We start from the raw sequence: 22,006 nt of genomic DNA on the forward strand, positions 1-22,006 counted from the left end.
TTTTAAAAAGTTTTACTGCAGATTATTTAGTTTTACTGCAGATTATTTACTGCAGATTATTTTAAAAGTTTTACTGCAGATTATTTAGGATATTATTTCTAATATCCTTAGAAACTAAGGATATTTGGGACATGTGCTTAACCTTTAAAAGTTGGCATCATAGAGGACAGCCAGGGCATACCAACTGATGATTGGTGTCAGTCAGAAACACAACGTTACATCTGAGGTGGGCTGAGGGGTTGGTAAAGGGATGACCCAGGACCCATGATAGCATTGTATATACTTCATCTTCATGTAATAAAACACAGAAAGGTACAAATGATTACATAAGAGTAGAGAGAATATACCTCCTTGGAGACAGTCAATCCAAAATCCAGGACCCAGACGGGAGGCTAATATTCTTTTGGTTTCCATGACAACCAGAGGCAGATTTACCATGATGTTAATGAAATTTAAGCTTCAGGACCTCTAACTTAAGAGGGCCCCTTCCAAGGCTCTGCTCCTAATTTTGCTTTTGTAATTTTGTATTCTTTTCCTTAAGGAGAGATCCCAACTTGTATAAGCCTTAGACCCCACAAAAAACCTGGGTCCATCCCTAATGACAATCCCAGGCATTGCTCTGCATACCAGTCACCCAGCCTGGACTTAGGGCCCTGAAATCGCTTTCTGGCAACCCTGATAATTCTCTCAGTTTACAATTAGAGTAGATGGCAGATAAAATTACCCTGTTGCTTCCCAGTTGGGCTAGGAGAACTGTGGCCTGACATAGAAGCCAGTGGGTATCCCATGCAAGGAGAGTTCAGCTATCTCACACTTTTCTCTCTGTGGAGGCATGTGATCAAATTCATTATTAACGCTGAAGTGATCTGGTTACCTTGATTGACACTAAGTGATTTCAGCCTGGGCTATATTTTTCTTCGTGGGGAAAATGACTGCCGCAGAGCTGAAAGGTTATTTCCCTCTTCAAATACATTTGGGCCTGTCACTGTGGAGTTACGCACCCTGACATCAAAATCAGACCCACAGGCTTTGGAAGACAGCAAATGACATCATGGGCAAAAAATTGTGTCAGCTTCATTTTGTTTTTTCTTTCTCTTTCTGAACTCTGACAGAGAGGTAGATTGTCTAGAATTTGCAAGGCTTTCAGGTAAGCAGAAGGAAGAATTAATGGTGGTTGTACTTATTCCACACACACAAATAAATAGTTTCCAGGACATGTTTCTCTGTCCTCCTGGTCCCTCTCTGTTACTATTAAGCTTAATTTAAAATGTTAGGGCTGTGGCATCTCATTAATAAGACTAATAAATCATTAACCTGCTACTGAATAAAATTCTAACCTCTTAGTAAAATAAAATATTCCTTAACACAACACTTACTTTTGTTTGTAGAACCAAAAAGGAAGATATTACCTACAAGAAACTCCATCCTTAACTCTGATATCCTTTCCCAGGATGCTAAGCATATAAGACAAGTCTATGAATGACCTAGTATTATGTTTACAATGTTAAGCCACGTGAATTCTAAACGCGTGTAAGAAATACATCAAACCAAGTAACACAGGTAAAAATCAGATACTGCTAGTGCATAAACTTCAGTGAGGAAATTTAAGTTAGATTGAAGGGGAAATTTTAACCTACAGATGATATCAAATAGAGTTACAATGGTGTAAAACGAACTATTGCCCTATCTCATAAGATTTCGTTATCTTGGATGAAGTAAAAGTTAATAAATTTAACAAGTTGTTTTGTTGATGGATGGATCCTCTGGAATTGGGTATAAAAAAGGACTGTTTAAAAAAGAAAGAAACTCTACCTTTTGTCACTGTTCTTGTTATAATACATGCAACTGACTATTGCTGGTGCAGAAAGAAGGGACCTCTTGCAGGGTCCACCACAGGTGGGTTTGGTGGCAGAGAAGTGATGAAGCTCATTGCAACAACGACCCACCTGTAGAAATAGTTCTTATACCAGACTGAGTCGGGGAGTGGGGAGGCAGAGCTATTGTTTATCTTCAAATCACAAAGTCATAACTACCGAATGTGCTCCTCCCGTCTTGGATCTCTGCCTCATCTCCAGGGGTGATGACAACGAGATGGGCTGGCTTCCCATTAGACAGAGAAATAGGAGGGAGGGTCCACTCACCTAAGGAAAATATCTCATGAAAACATGGTTTCTTTTATATCGGGAGCCATACAAAAATGCATGTAAATAAGCATTTTTTATTTGAACATTAAATTTTATTGGTACAGAGCATGTGTTTTGTTATACTGGTGACTAATGGCTTTTTAAAATGAGATTTTGAAATGTCATTCTGCTCGTGTCACGAGATAAAGAGCTTTTGGAACATTATTCTGGTGTGAACCCCTGTAATAAGAGCTGATTAACAACAAGACAACCTGAGGTGCCAAAAATATTTTCTGCAGAGCCCTCTATGAAGTGAAAAACAGTTTTGGAGTTTTTTTCTTTAATGTTATCCAAATGGTTTTTATCTGAGAAACCACGATAACTAGACCTCGAAAGTCATCAGTTTGCTAATATTACTGTGCAAAGATATTTATTTGTGTGTAGATACCCTGGTTGGTTCCTATTTCCCTGTCTAATGGGATCAGTAGGAGAATGATTTATTAAAATCACCTAGTTAAAAAAAAATTATGAGAAATAGAAGAGGAAAAATCCAGGCACAAAAGTTAATAAACACACCAAAAGTTGCTTATTCCCAAAGAAAAAAATTATCTCAGCACTGTCTGTCTTAGGAAGTCTTGGTTATGGCCCATGATTGTGATTTGCATTTGTAGGAAAGTGCTTTTTAGACTGCAAATGAATTCCTGGATGTTGACTGTCTTGATGATAATTATCACATTTATGGGAAATACACTTGGTCACGTAAACAATAGAAAATGCCAAAGAGATAAAGTAAAACAAAGATATTTTGAACTAAAAAATAATTGGAATAATAAATGTGGTTGAAAACTGAATATTTTCCCAGGTTGCTAATTTCCTTGCACCGTGAAGTGTATGGGCAAATGAGTCCTTGGTCACAGTCATCTGGAGTCACAGGGGTCAGCCTTCTCGGGCTCTGCTGGGCCTCAGAACCTGGCATCTTGTGGAAGTGTGTGTATAGCATCTCCCCAGCCTCTGGAAGATTTGGACTTGGGCTGTCATGGAAAATCTTTCATATTTTCAGATTTTACAAGGATCTTAAGGTCTGCAAAGCATGTACATTGATAAAGAAAAGTGATTCATTCTCATGATCATGAAACAAACCCAGCACTGGTTCCATGGGAAATAGTGGGGCTTGGACTCATCCCCCAACTTTAAAGTTGATGTCTTTCAGGGCAACCCTGGTCTCCCCTGATTTTCCATTATTTCTGAGCTGAAGTGATCACAGGTCTGATCTGTGTTCTGTCCTGAAACAAAACAAATTTATTGTACAGTGGGAAGCTCATGTGCTCCGAAAACTGACAGCCTCAGTTTGAATCTGGGTTCTTTATTTTACCAGCTGTTTACCTTTGGGCACGTTTGCCTCAGTTTCCTCACTTGTCATTGGGGAAAATCATACTTTCTTTTCCCCATATTGTGAAGATTAAATGAGATAATATATGGAAATCACCCGGCACATAGCAGATACCCAGTAAATGTTCATCCTCATCCTTCCCAACCCCTTTCCCGCTTGGATAAATGTAGACTTTCTGGAGGCTGAAGGTGCTTGGCAGTTTTCATTCACTGACTCTCAAGATTTTCCAGGATATTTCTGTGTTTCAGTGTTGTCAGATCATAAGGTGGCGTTTTGATTTTGAAACGGCCCTTAAGGTCTCTGCAGTTCCTCACAGTCTGAACATCACCACTGAGGGAGGCAGAGCCCAGGTCGGGAAGTCTGTGTGTATGATGCACTGTAGTCCATGTGCCGAGCCCACGGCTAAGAGGAAGAGAAGCTCTACACATCTGTTCTTAACCCCTGGGCTCTTCTGGAAGGACGAAAGGACTTCAGTAACCTCTTGACTCCGACCTCTTGCTTCAAAGGGATGTTGTGTTAATGGTTGTGTCAGTGGTGGAGTTTCAGACACGATGCAGCCAAAGGAAGATTGTTGGGGGAAGATACGTTTGAGAGGTGAGGCATTCCCTGAACCCACATGCCACCGTGCAGAGGCCGCCTGTTCTACCTGAACACCGGGTGGGCTCTGGCTAAGACTTCATGCTGGCTCTACCAGACAGTACAAGAAATAATTAGTGATCAGTGAACACAAGTGGGGATCTTGGCCTGCTTAAATTCAAGGTCATCATTAATTCAACAAACGTTTACTGAGCAAATTTTCCCCCAGGGAGTATAGGTTTTGCCCATTGTTCCACAGCAACCACGCTAAAGGACTCATTGTTTTCACCAAGATACTGATCCAGGGATTCGTGGATAGATTTCTGAGAGTAGGTGAATCCCCTGAAATTATGTGCCAAATAGTGGGTGCATGAGTCTGTGCACTTCTGGAAAGAACATCCAGAACTTTCATTAGCTTCTCAGAACATTAAAAAACCACCTGTTGGATGTGAACTGAATGTTCTCCCTGTACTCAGCTGGGGTGCATAGGAATCTTGGCTTCAGACTCCCTCCTGGGCCTCCACATAGCGAAAATATGATGACCAAGGGTATTCTCACCATTTCCCAGAAGCCCATGCCCTGAACGCTGAGCAATATTTGCTGGACCTCCTTCCAACCACTGCTCCCTGGACCCTAACCCAGTCACAGGCTGTTCTGCATTCGGCTAAAGATAAACCATCTTCCAACGACCTGGAACTAAGCCACACTCTGGGCCGAAGTTATAGAACAAGCGTTGACCCTGGCCAGGAAGGGCGGTGCCCGGGCTGTGCTTGGCCTCTGCTCTCCTATTGGGATGGGAATGCCTGGCTGCAGAACCGTATCTCCCACCCTCATTAGTGCACCCTGCTCAGTGCCTGGCACCCAGGAAGTGCTCAGCTCATGTCTGTGGATTTGAAGTGAACAGGGACTGATAATTCTAGCCCCGGGCTGGAAGGGGAAACCAGACCATTTAAATTACCATAGTGCAAGGTAGAAAGGGATCCATTTCATGAGAGAATTGCAAGATGGGGGCTCAGGGGCTGCAGTGCAGAGGATGACAGGCAATCGTCAGCTAAAGGGCTGGGTGGGTTGATGGGAACACAGAGAAACCTTTCCAGAGGAGGAGCCTTAGGAACGGCAGGAGGTTGACATGGGGATACAAGAATAAAGGACATATGAAGGAGGGAAGTGGCTTAGGCAGGAGAACACAGGGCAGGGAGGTGTGGGGCAAGAGCAAACAGCTTTGTTATCCTGGAGCCAAGAGTGCCTGGAAGAGAGTGGCCATATTGGGTTGGAAAGTTGGTAGGTACCCACTGCTCTGTGTCCTCCTCTCCCAAGACTATCCTCCTTGGCCATTCCCCTGAGCTGCAGCGGGGCACAGCTCCTATGGGTTTATTGACCAAGGCCCCAGGCCAGGGCAACCCAACAAGTCTCAGAGCTGTGCTGGGCTATGCTCTTTACAACTAAAACCTCATGGACCTCAGTGGAAGGGGATACTGCCCGTTAGTTCTTGGAGCTCTCTGCAGGCAGGGAGCAGATCTATAATTACTGAGGTAGCTGATACTCTTTCCCAGGGGATCACATTTCAACTTATAATGTCATCTGTAATCTTCGTTCATCTCTGGTAATGAAATGAAGCAGGGCAATGTTATTGGATTTGAAATAGGATTGTTTCCTTTTGTTTTTCTCTCCTCCCACTCCACCCTCCCTCACCCCTTTCCTCCAAAATTCGCCTAATCTGTCTTTAGCTGATCTCTGGCATTTTCAATGTTATAACTCCTCACCACAGAGAGAACATTCCAGGAGGCAATTAATAATGGAATTGTTGCTTAGACTCAAATCTCCTTTAAAAACTAGTTCAAATATCTCACTTCCTCCAGGCAGCCTTCCCAGATTGCCTTTCCCAAAGAGTTTGATGCCCTTGCTATTATATAGGTAGTTATCTTCTGTTGTTGCTGGTCCTAAAGGTACATTGTGACTATTTCAGGCCCTGGACCCTTTAAATCATCAATTATATTGAATTATGAGCATAAAGAAAAAAATTAAGAGCATAAAGTCCCTCTTTTAGGCTGAGGACAAGGGGGCAGGGATTCTGATGTCCCCTCTCCACCTCTGTGTAGAAACTGTCTCCTCCATCAGCCTGGGTGCTCAGTCCTCCCTCTCTGTCTCCAGAGTGCTTACCCAGGGCTTGCTGGGAGGAGGCATAAGCTGTACAGTGGATGGTGGATGGCTGGTATGGAGCCCAGGCCCCTCAGCCCACTTCCCCATAGGAAGCCAAGCATCACTAATTAGGGCAGAGGACAATGGAGGGGTTTGTGCCCTGAAAATCCTGGGGACCCTTTATTTGTGTGAGCAGGGCCTGTTGCTATCCTCAGCTCAGAGGGCATAATCCCTAAGGTAAGCTGTGTGATGTGCCTCTGCTTGGCTCTTGGAGAATGGTGGGTTCAGGACAGCCCTGGAAAGCTGCAATGCAGACAGTGCAGCCTGAGGCACCCCACCCGCACTGTGTGAGCCTGTTCTAGGCCCTCCGTACCCATGCAGTCCTGGCTAGGAAGGAAAGAATGTTCCAGATAAGGGGAAGAGCTAAGCCACGTCTGAGCGGCAGCATGAGCGCATTGACAGCTAAATATTTTCATCACAAATTTAAAAAGTAATCGCAAAAGGGTGCAATTTCTGACATACTGGAAATGTGACAGTTATAAAACTGAAACATTACTCTTTTTAGGTGTATCCAAAGAAATATAAATACCATAGCAGTTTGATATTCACCATCACTTGTTTTAAAAGTACATGAACAAGCTTTTTTTTACCATCAGAAATCTTATATTGTTTCTATTTCTTTTTGAATCTGCAGTTTTATTCCATTTCTCCCATAGAATTTTTTTCTAATATCTTTTTATGCTTATCATACTCTCTGCAATAAAAATGTGTGTATAAAAAAATTAAAATGTGTGTATATATTAAAGTTAACATTAAAAAAACTCCTGTGACTATAACCTCTAAATGTTAAAAAAACTTTTCTAGATTATGCATTAAAATAATTTTATTATACAATTGATCAAAATACCATAAATGTAATACAAATTTTAATAAATAACAAAAATACATTGTTATTGTAAATGTATCTCTTCATGACATGGGAAGGCTTTCTTTTTTGTTTGCTCCTCTATCCATGGATAAGTGTTATTTATTGTTAGAATAAGACAGTGTTTAGCTTCAGTTCTATTCCCATTTTCCTTTCTTGTAGATATACATGCTGAGAAAATGTGTTCACAAAAATATGGTGGGAATAGAAAGAGTTTTATTATAGCAATATTTGAACTCTTTCCCAGTTGTATACCAAAATCACATGGTGACCTATCATCAAAAATTATTTTTAATGATCTATGAGCTGACAGTTCAATTAGGTCCTCCATCTATTTAGCTGAATGCAAAGAATGGAGAATCAACTAACTGGGAAAACTTATTTTGAATAAATGTCATTGCACTTATTCATTTTCTCGGGTTTCTAGAAATTATATGAAAAAGGCTCTACTTAGACTTACAGAATGATTATTAATTATATCCTTCACTTTAGATAAGGGTGTGAATACCAGGAAGCAGCGATCACTGGGAACCAACCATAGCATGGCTGCCTGCCATAGCATGGCACTTCATACTTCCTCGGTCTTAGTGTTGAGTCCTGGTTGCTTTCTGGGGTAAGAGGGGAAGTCTCACTCCATATCCTTGGACAGAAATAATACAAGTTTTGAAGCTAAAACATATATAAAGATGTTCACTACTGTGTTACTGATAATAACAAAAAATTGGAAACAGCACAGCACAAAGGGCTGGGAAGTATCTTCATAGTGTGTACCTCTCCCCGCCCCCAACCCCAGCTCAGCTCAATTTAGGCTGTGATGTCGGAGAGGGCAAAGTATCCAGAGCAGAGCCGCATCATCCACTGTCCACTTCTCTCCTCCTATACCTCCCCCCTTCCCCTTTGCCCTCGAGAATGTACAAAGCTGGATATGAAGGCACGTGAAACCAGAAATGGAGGCCTGCAGGGCTAGGGAAATGTGAAAGAACTGAGATAACTGTGGGGACAAAGGACAGATTCTTTAGAAGTGACCTCATGGGGGAAATGGGAAGATGGTGGTCACGTGGCACTGTTTCAGTTATGCAACATAACTTCTGGGGATCTAATGTACAGCATGGTGACGATAGTTAATAACACTGTACGTACTCTATACTTGAAATTTGCTAAGAGGGCAGATCCTAAGTGTTCTCACCACACACACACACACACACACACACACACACACAGAAAAAGAAAGAAAAGAAAATGGTAACTACTTGAGGTGATGGATATGTTAATTAGCTTTAACGTAGTAATTATTTCACAATGTATACATATATCAAATCATCAGTTGTACACCTTAAATATATATACTTTTTATCTGTCAGTTATACCTCAGTAAAGCTAAGGGGAAAAATGACCTCCTATCAAATTAAAGGGAAGGGAACTAGCTGCTCTCTCTTGTGTGTGCTTTCTCTCTCCCTCTCTCTCTCTCTCTCACATACACACACACACACACACACACACACACACCACAGATTGTTTTATCAATTATAAAAACTATCAGTAAATGTGCTTGAATCCATATTTCTTCTAAATACCAGTGCTAAGAATAAAAAAATGCTACATAGCCATGTGTAACACGAAGACATTTTCATTCTTTGACTTCCTTCTATCCTTTCTTATGCACATCTTCTGTGTGTGTGTGTTGTGTGATCTGGGATATGGGGAAACAATGTATTACTATTAAATTATTAACATTTTACATTATACTCTCTTTCAAAAATTAATTGATGTTTACCTTACATGCTTTGAAATGATATTTACAATAATTATTTAAACTCGATTGTATGTTTAAATCTCTTTGTCTTTTTAAAGACAAAGAGATTTAATCAAAGAGATTTAATCTCTTTGTCTTTTTCCCCTCATTCTGGGAGAGCTTCTTGAGTGTTAGGAAAAATTTTGAAAGACCGAAATGGGCAAAAGGACACTGGGAGTCCTTTCAGTGGAATGTGGGGTATTGTATAAAGGACTCTTCAGGGTTAGTGGATCTAATAACGTCCTGAGTCTTTCGTTATTTCTTTTTTCTAGGCTATGTTACAACCCTGTAATATGAAGAAAACTGGTAGTAATGTAAATGATTCCTGTCCTTGTAAAATGGGGAAAGGCAAGAGGGAGGTCTGAGCACCTATGGGGAGGAAGGGTTCCCAGTGTCTTCACAGAATCCTACCTTTTCCCAAACAACCACTTTTTTGAGGACTGGCCCCATGCCTAGTGGAATTCTTAATTTTTCTCCAGCATCTTGATTGTCATTCTTAAATGATTCACTGTGTCTCAGTGTAGCTTAAGCATTTGCCAAGGTGTACAAGAAGAAAAAAATGATTCCTGGAATTTTGATCTTTTAATCACTGCTCCAGACTGGTTCTGGGAACTGAGAGGTACCATCTGCAAAAGGCTTTTGGAGGAAATGGTGTGGGAAGAGGGGTGGGCAGGGTTGTCAGGGAGAAGAATGTGTCCCCAGATCCATTAGAGCAATCTGGTCCGCCGTCCCTATAAGTTGAGCAGCCACTATGAGGAGAAAACCATTTCATGGTGTCTTCACCAAGCCTAGATATTTTAACTTCATTTCCAGGTCCATCCTTGTCATTCCTTTCTTGATTTATTTTTGGATTTTTGGCCCTTGGAACAGGAAAATCTATTCCCTTTTCAAATAAACAGCACTGAAAAAGATAGGATAGGAAAAAGTTCTCACTTAGAGTGTCACCTCTAAGCTTCCAGAAGAGAAGCTGCTTCTTCCACTCCTGGGCTCCAGCTTGGACCCCTTGTAGCTTGGGGCAGGGAGGAAGGAAGAGGGATCTTAAATTCTCACAGATGCATATTGGTGTCAAGTTCCACCTTTTCTGTGACGTTCTCCCTGGCCACCAGCCGACTGTCTTTCTCTGTTCCCTCTGAACTCCTACCTCACTCACTTTTTCACCCATTTACATTTCACTGGGCACTTGGGTGAGTAGTATGAATCATACGATTTTCCAATATGGAATTTGTGTTTTTCCAGCTATAAACTCCTTAATAGCAAGGACCCTGCTCTGACCTCCTTTTGGTCACCATGCCCTTAGTGTGGGGCTGGACTCATGGTAATAGTTTAGCAATTACTTGAGTTGACCTGAACTCAAACCATTGCCTGGCCACAGGCAATAACACAGCATGATTTACATTTCTGAGGGTGGATGGAGAATGCTTGGAAGTGGTCAAACTCTGAGCTCCTTTGAAGCCCTGCAATAATATCATAGGGAATTATACTAGTTCCCAGAGAGTTGCTTCGAAAACTCCCATGCTTGGGCCTGGTACTGGGGCATCGTCCCACCCCCTGTTGTTCAGTGTACTTTATGTCAGCCCACTCACAGAACCTTCATGGGGCTTGGCCATCCTGGGCTAGTATCTTTCTTCCCCAATTCCTCTACCCTTCTCTCTCTTCATGTGAAGTCTTCCTCACTGCTCTCTGGCCATCCTCCCCCATCTCCCTCTCCTGTGACTTCTCTGGATTTTGGAGAAAGCACATCCTAACCAAGCATCTTCTTCCCCTTCCTGACTGGGTAGAGGAGAAGTTTTTCTTTTCTTCTTGTGCAAATTATTCTTCTCTATTCAAGGCAATAAATACTGAGTTCAGTCCATTATGCACTTGTTGTTTCATAGATGAAGATATTGATCAATTAATTCCACCTGAGTTTGGGTATAGGTCTTGTGCCTTCCTCTGGGCTCTCTGTTTGAGCATCCATTTGTCTCTATCAGGCCTAATGGCAATGATCCTCTCAGAATGGACTCTCTGGGGCTAAAATGCCCGGTGTTTGTTCTCTGTGTCTCTGTGTTCTCTTTTCTTTCCGCTGGGTAGTTCATCCTCCCTCTGAGGGGTCTCTGTGCACCCCATCTTCTTACTTTTACTTTGCAAATTGGCTCCTAAGAAAGGATCTAATAGGAGCTACACCAAGATCCAAATACACTGCTTACTTCCTCAGTGGGAAGGTAATGGAGGGACAGGCCAGGTCAAATCAACTGACTAAATCCCAGGGAGCCATACCAGAGAAAGGATGTGGGTAAAGGTAAGAGTAGGAACACTTTTTAGCATAGGGTGAAGCTGGTATCCCAGAAACTCCCATACTTAGGTGCCTTGCCGAGCCAAGTTGTCCTGGACCTGTTTAGAATAGACATAGCTCCAACCAAGTCTGGGGTATTTGAGTATTCTTATAACAGAATCAATCAGAACATTCTAGAGCCTGGGTGCTTCACTTTGCTGATGAGGAAACTGAAGCCCCAACAGAAGTGATGAATGGTCCTTCAATTTGTGAGGGCAGAGCTGGACTAGAGCCCTGATTTCTGGATTCTCACTCCAAAGTTTGCTCCTTATTCTCCTGTCCCCAATTTTCATAACTATGCTTGATTGTTTACTTCTACAATCAGCTTTTCTAGTTTCACACGAGTCCTGTGGTTATCTTTATTGAGATAGTGTTAGATTTAGAAAATAACTGAGTGGAGAATTGATATTTTTACAGTGATGAATCTTCCAATCTAAGATTATGGTATACCTTTTCATTTTTTCAAGTCCCTTTTGTATGTTAAAGTTTTCTTCATACATTTCTTGCACATTTTAAAGGTTATTCCCAGCTATTTTATACTTTAATTGATATTGAAAATACACTCTTTTCTTCCACTATATCTTCTAACTGGTTGATACTTTTATGTATAAAAGCTATTGTTTACCATACATTAATTTTGTAATTGGCTTCTCTTTTGGATTCTTGGACCCAATTCCAATGTGCGTGTTTATGTGTGTGTGTGGGGGGGGTGGTTTCCCCACACACCACCAAGGAGTTCTCAGACACCAGCAGGGTGTCAGAGAATTCAACCCAATTCTGACACTGTCTACCTGGAGATAGCATCAGATTCCACAGGTTGAGGGTTCAGTCTTATAAGACTGTCCCCCACCCCCCAACTTCAGATGCCAGTGCAAGCCCAGTTTGTTACCTGTGCTTCTATCTTAATGGGTACATATTAGAGGTTTCCATGAACTTTTCCTTGGACTTCAGACACCAGTTTCAAGTTTAGGTTGCCACCTGTACTTCCAACTGACTGGTTATAGATGGGAGGTTTCCACAACCTCCTTCGCAGGTTTGATTAGCTTAGTAGAGCGGTTCACAGACTCAGATTTTACTTAATAACTCACAGGTTTATTATAAAAGGATATAACTCAGGAACAGCCAGAGGGAAGAGCATAGGGCAAGGTGTAGGGCAAGGGTGCAGGGCTTACATGCTCTCTCTGAGCATGCTAGTCTCCCCAAATCTCCATGTGTTCACCAACCTGGAGGCTCTGTGCTTTTGGGTTTTTATCAAAGCTTCACTACATAATTATGATTGATTAGACTGTTGGCTATTGGCAATCCATTCAGCCTCCAGCCCCTCTCCTCTCCCTGGAGGTCAGGTATGGGGCTGAAATTTTCAATGCCTTATCCACATGGTTGGTTCTCCTAGCAACAAGCCCCCATCCTTAGGTGAGGCCCTAAGTCACCTCAGTAACATAACAAAAGACACTTTTATGGCTGTAATCACTTAGAAAATTCTAAAGGTTTTAGGAGCTCTATACCAGAAATGAGATGAAGACCAAATATATATTTCTTATTATAAACAAAATATTGCTGCTTCATTACCAAATTCTCTTGTTTGCAGCAGTTTCTCAGTTGGTTCTCTTAGGTCTTCAAGATATACAATCATGTCATTTACAAATCTTGATAACTTTGCCTCTTATTTTCAAATTTTACACCTCCAACTTCTTTCTGTTGCATAATTTTATTGGCTACTATCTCCAGAGCTTTCTCTTTTTTTTCCCCCATGACTTAATTTTTATTTTTATGTTTTTTAACATCTTTATTGGAGTATAATTGCTTTACAATCTTGTGTTAGTTTCTGCTGTATAACAAAGTGAATCAGCTATACGTATACATATATCTCCATATCCCCTCCCTCTGGCGCCTCCCTCCCACCCTCCCTATCCCACCCCTCTAGGTGGTCACAAAGCACCGAACTGATCTCCCTGTGCAGTGCAGCTGCTTCCCACTAGCTATCTATTTTGCATTTGGTAGTGTATATATATATGTCAATGCTACTCTCTCACTTCGTCCCAGTTTACCCTTCCCCCTCCCCATGTCCTCAAGTTCATTCTCTACGTCTGCATCTTTATTCCTGTCCTGACCCTAGGTTCGTCAGAACCGTATTTTTTTTTAGATTCCATATATATGTGTTAGCATACGGTATTTGTTTTTCTCTTTCTGACTTCACTCTGTATGACAGACTCTAGGCCCATCCACCTCACTACAAATAAGTCAATTCATTTCTTTTTATGGCTGAGTAATATTCCATTGTATATATGTGCCACATCTTCTTTATCCATTCATCTGTCGACGGACATTTAGCTTGGTTCCATGTCCTGGCTATTGTAAATAGTGCTGCAATGAACATTGTGGTACATGTCTCTTTTTGAATTATGGTTTTCTCAGGGTATATGCATTCCTGTACAGTAATGATGAAAAATCCAAAAGAGAAGTTAAGGAAACACTCCCATTTACCATTGCAACAAAAAGAATAAAATACCTAGGAATAAGCCTCCCTAAGGAGACAAAAGACTGTATGCAGAAAACTATAAAACGCTGATGAAAGAAATTAAAGATGATACAAACAGAGGGAGAGATATACCATGTTCTTGGATTAGAATAATCAACATTGTGAAAATGACTATATTACCGAAAGCAATCTACAGATTCAGTGCAATCTCTATCAAACTACCAATGGCATTTTTCACAGAACTAAGACAAAAAATTTCACAATTTGTATGGAAACACAAAAGACCCTGAATAGCCAAACCAATCTTGAGAAGAAAAACAGAGCTGGAGGAATCAGGCTCCCTGACCTCAGACTACACTACAAAGCTACAGTAATCAAGACAGTATGGAACTGGCACAAAAACAGAAATATAGATCAATGGAACAGGATAGAAAGCCCAGAGATACACCCACGCACATATGGTCACCTTATCTTAGACAAAGGAGGCAAGAATATGCAATGGAGAAAAGACAGCCTCTTAAATAAGTGGTGCTGGGAAAACTGGACAGCTACATGTAAAAGAATGAAATTAGAACACTTCCTAACACCATACACAAAAATAACCTCAATACAGATTAAAGACCTAAATGCAAGGGCAGACACTATAAAACTCTAGAGGAAAACATAGGCAGAACACTCTATGACATAAATCACAGCAAGATCCTTTTTGACCCACCTCCTAGAGAAATGGAAATAAAAACAAAAATAAACAAATGGGACCTAATGAAACTTCAAAGCTTTTGCACAGCAAAGGAAACCATAAACAAGACAAAAAGACAACCCTCAGAATGGGAAAAAATATTTTTAAACGAAGCAACTGACAAAGGATTAATCTCCAAAATTTACAAGCAGCTCATGCAGCTCAATATCAAAAAACAAGCAACCCAATCCAAAAATGGGCAGAAGACCTAAATAGACATTTCTCCAAAGAAGATATACAGATTGCCAACAATCACATGAAAGAATGCTCAACATCACTAATCATTAGAGAACTGCAAATCAAAACTTCAATGAGGTATCACCTCACACCGGTCAGAATGGCCATCATCAAAAAAATCTGCAAACAATAAATGCTGGAGAGGGTGTGGAGAAAAGGGAACCCTTTTGCACTGTGGGTGGGAATGTAAATTGATACAGCCACTATGAAGAACAGTATGAAGGTTCCTTAAAAAACTAAAAATAGAAAACTATCATATGACCCAGCAATCCCACTACTGGGCATATACCCTGAGAAAGCCATAATTCTCCAGAGCTTTTAAAATAATAATGATAATGGGCACCCTTGTCTTTTTACCTAACTATAATGGAACTGCTTTTATTGTTTTCCCTTTAGGCAAGATGCTAACTTTTGGGAAAGATATTTTATCACACCAAGGAAGAATCCATCTATTCCTCTGTATGATCAGGCCACCCAAGATGGCTGTTCTCTTGCTCTCTGTACATCCCCTGCTTGACCCGTGACTGCTTCACCTACACCCTACTCACATGACTGACCTTCCTACATAATTGACCCCATCCTAGCTAGTGATTGTTCTAATCTTTAAATCAGAATATCTCCACCATGATAGCTTATCAAAGGGGTGTTGAGGGGCGTGCTCCTCTGCTAGTTTCCCTGGTAAACTGTGAGCCAACCTGATGTCAGTTCTGCCTATAACTGGTAACCTTCTGCTCCCCCCAGGAGAGAAGACTGCTGCCATGTCCTACCCTCTGTCTGCCACATGGTAGGGTGTCACTCCAAGACCTTGTTTCTGATGTGTAAACTCCCCCATCCATTAAACCATTGATGTCTCTGTCGCTGACTCCAGGCTCTTTCTTTGGTCTTGAGGCTGGGCAAGCACAGGGCTTGCAGGCCTGTGGGGTGCAGCCCAACACCCTCTTGTATTAAGAATTTATGAAACGAATCTGAATTCATTGAAATGAATGTTGAATTGAAACGAATGTTGAATTTTATTCAAATGCCTTTTAAGCATCTATGGAAATGATTAATTTTTCTCCTTGGATCTTTTAATATGGTGAATCATATTAACAGATTTATGAATATTGAACCATCCTTGCATTCCCAAGATAAACCCCCACTTACATATGGGTATTCTTAAAAGGTGCCACATGAATCTGTTTGTTAATAATTTATTTATGAGAGGGAAGAGATATGGGAACATATGTATATGTATAACTGATTCACTTCATTATAAAGCAGAAACTAACACACCATTGTAAAGCAATTATACTCCAATGAAGATGTTTAAAAAATAATAATAATAATAATTTATGAATTTTGCCTCCATAATTCATTAGTGAGATTGACCTGTAGTTTTCTTTTTTGTGCCATTTATTAGATTTAGGGATCAGTGTTATGCTGCTTCAAACAAATTATTTGTAAACTCTGGCAGCCAACCTTCAGAATGGCCCCCAATAATCCCTTCCTCCTAGTATTTACATCCTGTGTAGACTCTGGTACAGAGTTTGTCTGTGTGACTGATAGCATATGGCAGAATCTCACTTCTGAGATTAGGTTATAAAAGACTATGGCTTCCATCTTGGGTGTTTCCTTGCCTTCTGGCCCACTCTTGGATCACTTGCTCTGGGAGAAGCAAGCAAGTGGCTCATGTGGCAAGAAACTGAAATCTCCAGCCAACAGCCAGCAAGAAACTGAGGACTGCCAATAGCCACATAAATGATCTCAGAAGCAGATCCTCCCCCGGTCAAGCTTTGAGATGACTGTAGCCCTGGCTGAGAGTCTGGCTGCTACCTTATGAGAGATGCCGATTCAGAGCCATCCAGCTAAGCTGCTCCTGGATTCCTGAGCCATAGAATCTGAGATAACAAATGTTTGTTGTTTAAAGCTACTAAGTTTGGGGGTAATTTGTTATTCAGCATTAATAATGAATGCATAAGTTTTTCCTTATTTTTAATTGTCCATAGCAGCTTACACAGCATTTGAAGTAAGATTTACTCTATGCTTTGAGTAAAGGATACACTTTAGTACCATGGAGATAAAGGGAAAGACACTCTAAGAATGGGAACTAACGAGAACTTAGATAAACCATGTATAGGTAACAGACATCTATAGACTACCTTGCTGAAAGGAAACAGAATAAACATTCTTCTTAAGCACACATGGAACATTCTCCAGGATAGACCATATGCTAGGCTGTAAAACAAAGCTCAATAAATTGAAAAGGATTGAAATTATACAAAGTATGTTCTCTAATCATAATAACATGAACTTGGAAGTTAATAATAGAAAAAATTAGGAAATTCACAAATATGCAGAAATTAAACAACATACTATTGAAAAACCAATGGATCAAAGAAGAAATCATAGGGAAACTAGAAGATATTTGAGTGTAAATGAAACATAGCATACTAAAGCAATGCTTAGAGGAAGTTTTATAGCTGTAGATGCTTCCACTAAAAAAGAAGAAAGATCTCAAATAACTGGATGCTCCACCTTAAGGCATTAGGAAAAGAAGAGAAAACTAAACACAAAGAAAACAGAAAGAAGAAAATGTAAATATTAGAGGATAAACTAATGAAATAGAGGCTAAAAAGACAATAGAGAAAATCAACAAAAGTAAAAGTTGGTTCTTTGGAAAGATAAAAAAATTGACAAGACTTTAACTAGACTGATGAAGAAAAAAAGAGAAAGGAATCAACTTACTAAAATCAGAAGTTAAAGAAGGGATATCATCACAGACTTTCCAGAAATAAAACAAATGTAAAGTAGTGCTATGAACAAATATATGACAGTATATTAATTTAGTTGAAATTGATAAATTCCTAGAGAGGCAAAAACTACCAAAACTGACTTCATTGGTGAATTCTACTACACATTTAAATAACTAATACCAATTCTTCACAGACTCTTCCAAAAATAAAAGAGTTGGAAACACTTCCCAACTCATTCTGTGAAGCCAGTATTACCACGATACCAAAACCAGACAAAGATTTCATGAGAAAACTACAGACCAATACTTATTACGAGTACAGATACAAAGACCCTCAACAAAATACTAGCAAATCAAATCTAGCAATATATAAAAAGGATTATACACCATGACCAAGTAGGCTTTACCCCAGGAACACAAGGTTGGTGTAACATCTGAAAATGAATTATTGTAATACACCACATCAATGGATTAAAGGACAAAAACTCCATGATCATCTCAATAGACAGAGAAAAAGCATTTGACAAAATTCAACACCGCTTAATGATAAAAAAATTAAGAAACTAGGAATAGAAGGGAACTTCCTCAATCTGACTAAGAGCATCTACAAATCCCCACAGCTAACATTCTACTTAGTGGTAAAAGACTTAAAGCTCTTCTCCTAAGATTCAAAACAAGACAAGGTTGTCTACTCTTGTCACTTCTATACAACATTGTACTGGAGGTTCTATGCAGGGAAATAAGGCAAGAAAAGAAGTAAAAGACATAAAAATTAGAAAGGAAGAAGTAAAACTATCTCTATTCTCAGATGACATGATTTATATAGAGAACACCCTAAACAATTCACAAAAAAAACTATTATCTCTAATAAGTGAGTTCAGCAAAGTTGCAGGATACATGATCAATATACCAAAATCAATTTATTTCTTTACAGTAAAAATGAGTAAACTGAAACTGAAATTAAAAACAATTCCACTTACAATAGTGTCAAAATAATAAAGTACTTAGAAATAAATTTGACAAAAGAAATACAAAATTTATACTCTGAAAACTACAAAACGTTGTTGGAAGAAATTAAAGAAGACCTAAATAAATGGAAATTCATCTCATGTTTATGGACTGGAAGACATTTTAAGATGGCAATACTCCCCAAATTGATCCACAGATTCAACATAATTTCTATCAAAATTCCAGCTGATTTCATTGCAGAAATTGACAAGCTGATCCTAAAATTCATATGAAAATGCAAGGGACTCAGATTAGTCAAAATAATCTTGAAAATGAGGAACAGAGTTGGAGAATTCACACTGCCAGATTTCAAAACTTACTACAAAGCTTAGTCATCAAGACAGTGTGGTACTGGCATATGAATAAATATAATAGATCAATGGAATGGAATTGAGAGTCCAGAAATAAACCCTCAACTTTACGGTCAACTGATCTTTGACAAGGGTGCCAAGACAATTAAATTGGGGAAAGAAAAGTCTTTCAAATGGTGCTGGGACACCTGGAGAGCCACATGTATAAGAATGAAGTTGAACTCCTACCTTACTTAAAATGGCTTCAAAATTTAAAACTTTTGTGCTTCAAAAGATACCATCAAAAAAATGAAAAAACGACCCACAGAGTGGGAGAATATTTTTGCAAATCATACATCTGATAAGGGACTTGTATTTAGAATATATAAAGAACTCTTACAACTCAATAATAAAAAAGACAAATAAGCTAATTTAAAAATGGGCAAAGGGTCTGAATAGATATTTCTCCAATGAATATATACAAATGACCAATAAGCCTGAGAGAAGATGTTCAGCATCATTAGCCATCAGGAAATGCAAATCAAAACCACAATGAGTTAGCATTTTACACCCTCTAGGATAGGTTTAATCGAAAATACAGATGATAACAGGTGTTGGTGGGGAAGTGGAGAAATAAAACCCTCATACACTGCTGGTGGAAATTTAAAATGGTACAGCTTGTTTGGAAAACATTCTGGCAGTTTCTGAAATGGTTAAACACAGAGTTATCATATTACCCAACAATTCCACTCCTAGATATCTATCCAAGAAGTGAAAACATATGTCCTCACAAAAACTTCAACGTAAATGTTCATAGCAGCATTATTCATAGTAGTGGAAACAACCCAAATGTCCACCAATGGATGAGTCAATAAGTAAAATGTATGGGGCTTCCCTGGTGGTGCAGTGGTTAAGAATCCGCCTGCCAATGCAGGGGACACAGGTTTGAGCCCTGGTCTGGGAAGATCCCACATGCTGCGGAGCAGCTAAGCCCATGCACCACAGCTACTGAGCCTGCACTCTAGAGCCCTCGAGCCACAACTACTGAGCCTGCATGCCACAACTACTGAAGCCCGTGTGCCTAGTGCCCGTGCTCCGCAAGAAGAGAAGCCACTGCAATGAGAAGCCCACGCACCTCAACTAGAGAAAGCCCGCGCGCAGCAACAAAGACCCAACGCAGCCAAAAATAAATAAATAAAATAAACAAATTTATAATAAATAAATAAAATGTATTATATTCATACAATGGAATATTTTTCAGCAATAAAAATAAAGTATTGATACATGCTACCATGTGGATGGACCTTGAAAACATTATGCTAAGTGAAAGAAGCCAGTCACAAAGGACCACATATTATATGATTCTATTTATATGAAGTGCCTACAATAAGCAAATCTATAAAGACAAAAGGTAATTAGTGGTTGCCTAGGACTGGTAGGATGGGGGAAGGAAATTTTTGGAGGTGATGGGTAAGAGGTGTAAGAGTTTTTTGGGGGGGTAATGAAAATATGCTCAAATTGGCTGTGGTGATATATGTACAGCTCTGTACATACTAAAAGCCATTGAATTGTACACTTTAAATGGGTGGATCATATAGTTATGAATTATATTTCAATAAAGCTGTTTAAAATTGTGCATGGGAAAGGGACTTCCCTGGTGGTCCAGTGATTAAGAATCCGCCTTCCAAAGCAGAGAATGTGGGCTTGATCCCTGGTCAGGGAACTAAGATCCCACATTCTATAGGGCAACTAAGCCTGGGCACCACAACTACAGAGCCCACTCACTCTGGAGCCCACGCGCCACAACTAGAGAGCCCACACCCCACAGCTAGAGAACCTGCCCACTGCAACTAAGACCTGACGCAGCATAAATAAATAAATAAATAAATAAATAAATAAATAAATAAATAAATAAATAAATAAATAAAATTGTGCATGGGGAAATCAGGGATCAGTTTTGCATCTAAAGTGCATGTACATGTTATGAGGAGAGTGGTCCTAGAATTGGCATAATAGGAGACAGGGTGGAGAAGTAGAGGAGTCCCAGCTCACAGAGAGGGGAAGGGCAATAAACCCAGTGGAGAAAAAATCGGGCAATGGTTGCAAATAGATCTTGTCTTAGATGCAATGCCCTGGCCAGTTGGTAGTAGCTACCTGCTATGCTGCATTGAGAAGGAGTCTTGACTCCCAGGGTTTCAGGGGCAAAGATGCCACAATTGACTACCAATATCTGTTTGCATAATAATGTTAGCTAATATTTATTGAATAGGACCTTTGTGCCAGGCACTGTCCTCAGTAGTTTATGTGCTTCATCCCATTTGGTTCTCTTCAATATTCTGAGGTAGGCATTATTATTGTTTCTAGTTTATAAAGAAGGAATATTTAGCCACAACTGTCTCAAGATCACCCATCTGGTTAGTGGCAGATCGGGAGTTAGACTCTGGAAGTTTGACACCAGAGTCCACTCTGTTATGCCACATTGACTCTCCCGAGAGCATGGGAGCCTATTCTTTAAATCTGCCCACTGGTAGGGGTCAGTCTTACTGGACATGATTAAAGGGGTATTTGGGAAGACTCGTCTGCTTAAAAATCTTTCCTCCATACTGTGCCTGAGGTCTGGAATCCCATGGATTTCACTTCTTGGGTCAGTGTTATTTGTTCAGGGTCCCCTGAGAGGGATTCCAGATCATCAGTGAACATCTTCTGGGGATTTACAGTCATTGGCTGGGCGCAGGGCCTGGAGGAGCAGGATGCCAGGGAAATGTCTAGGGGGATTCGGGCTAGAGAAACCAAGTCGTGGGGTGCACACAAAATCCCCTCCAACCCTGACAGTCACAACCTTTGGCATCTGGCACTTTTGCCTGAACCTTCCCATATGAGGAAGGATGCTTTGTGCCTCCACGTGAACTTCATGGCTAGGCTAATGCCTCAGGAGGCTATAAATGGACAGGAGTGTGGTGGCCTGGATCTAGGTGTGCTTGGCTTTCCTGGGTGACCTGAATGCAAAGTTGCATGTGCATATTTTGTTGTTGTTGTTGTTATTTACGAGGCAGAGGAAACCTGCAGCCCTGACTGGGATAAACTGGTGCCTGCCAAGGCCTGGCACCCCATGGAGTCACCTGCACAGCCTCCCTAAGGTTCTTCTGCAGACAGTCAGTCAACAGCCAGCTGCCCCTGGCCCCAGCAGGACCCCTGGCCCCAGCAGAACCCCCAGAGGGGGGGATTTGCTTGCTCAGGGGTCACCCTTAGTGGAGATCTGGGCCCCT

Source organism: Balaenoptera musculus, chromosome 13, assembly GCF_009873245.2.
Source record: "Balaenoptera musculus isolate JJ_BM4_2016_0621 chromosome 13, mBalMus1.pri.v3, whole genome shotgun sequence".
Lineage (NCBI taxonomy): Eukaryota > Metazoa > Chordata > Mammalia > Artiodactyla > Balaenopteridae > Balaenoptera > Balaenoptera musculus.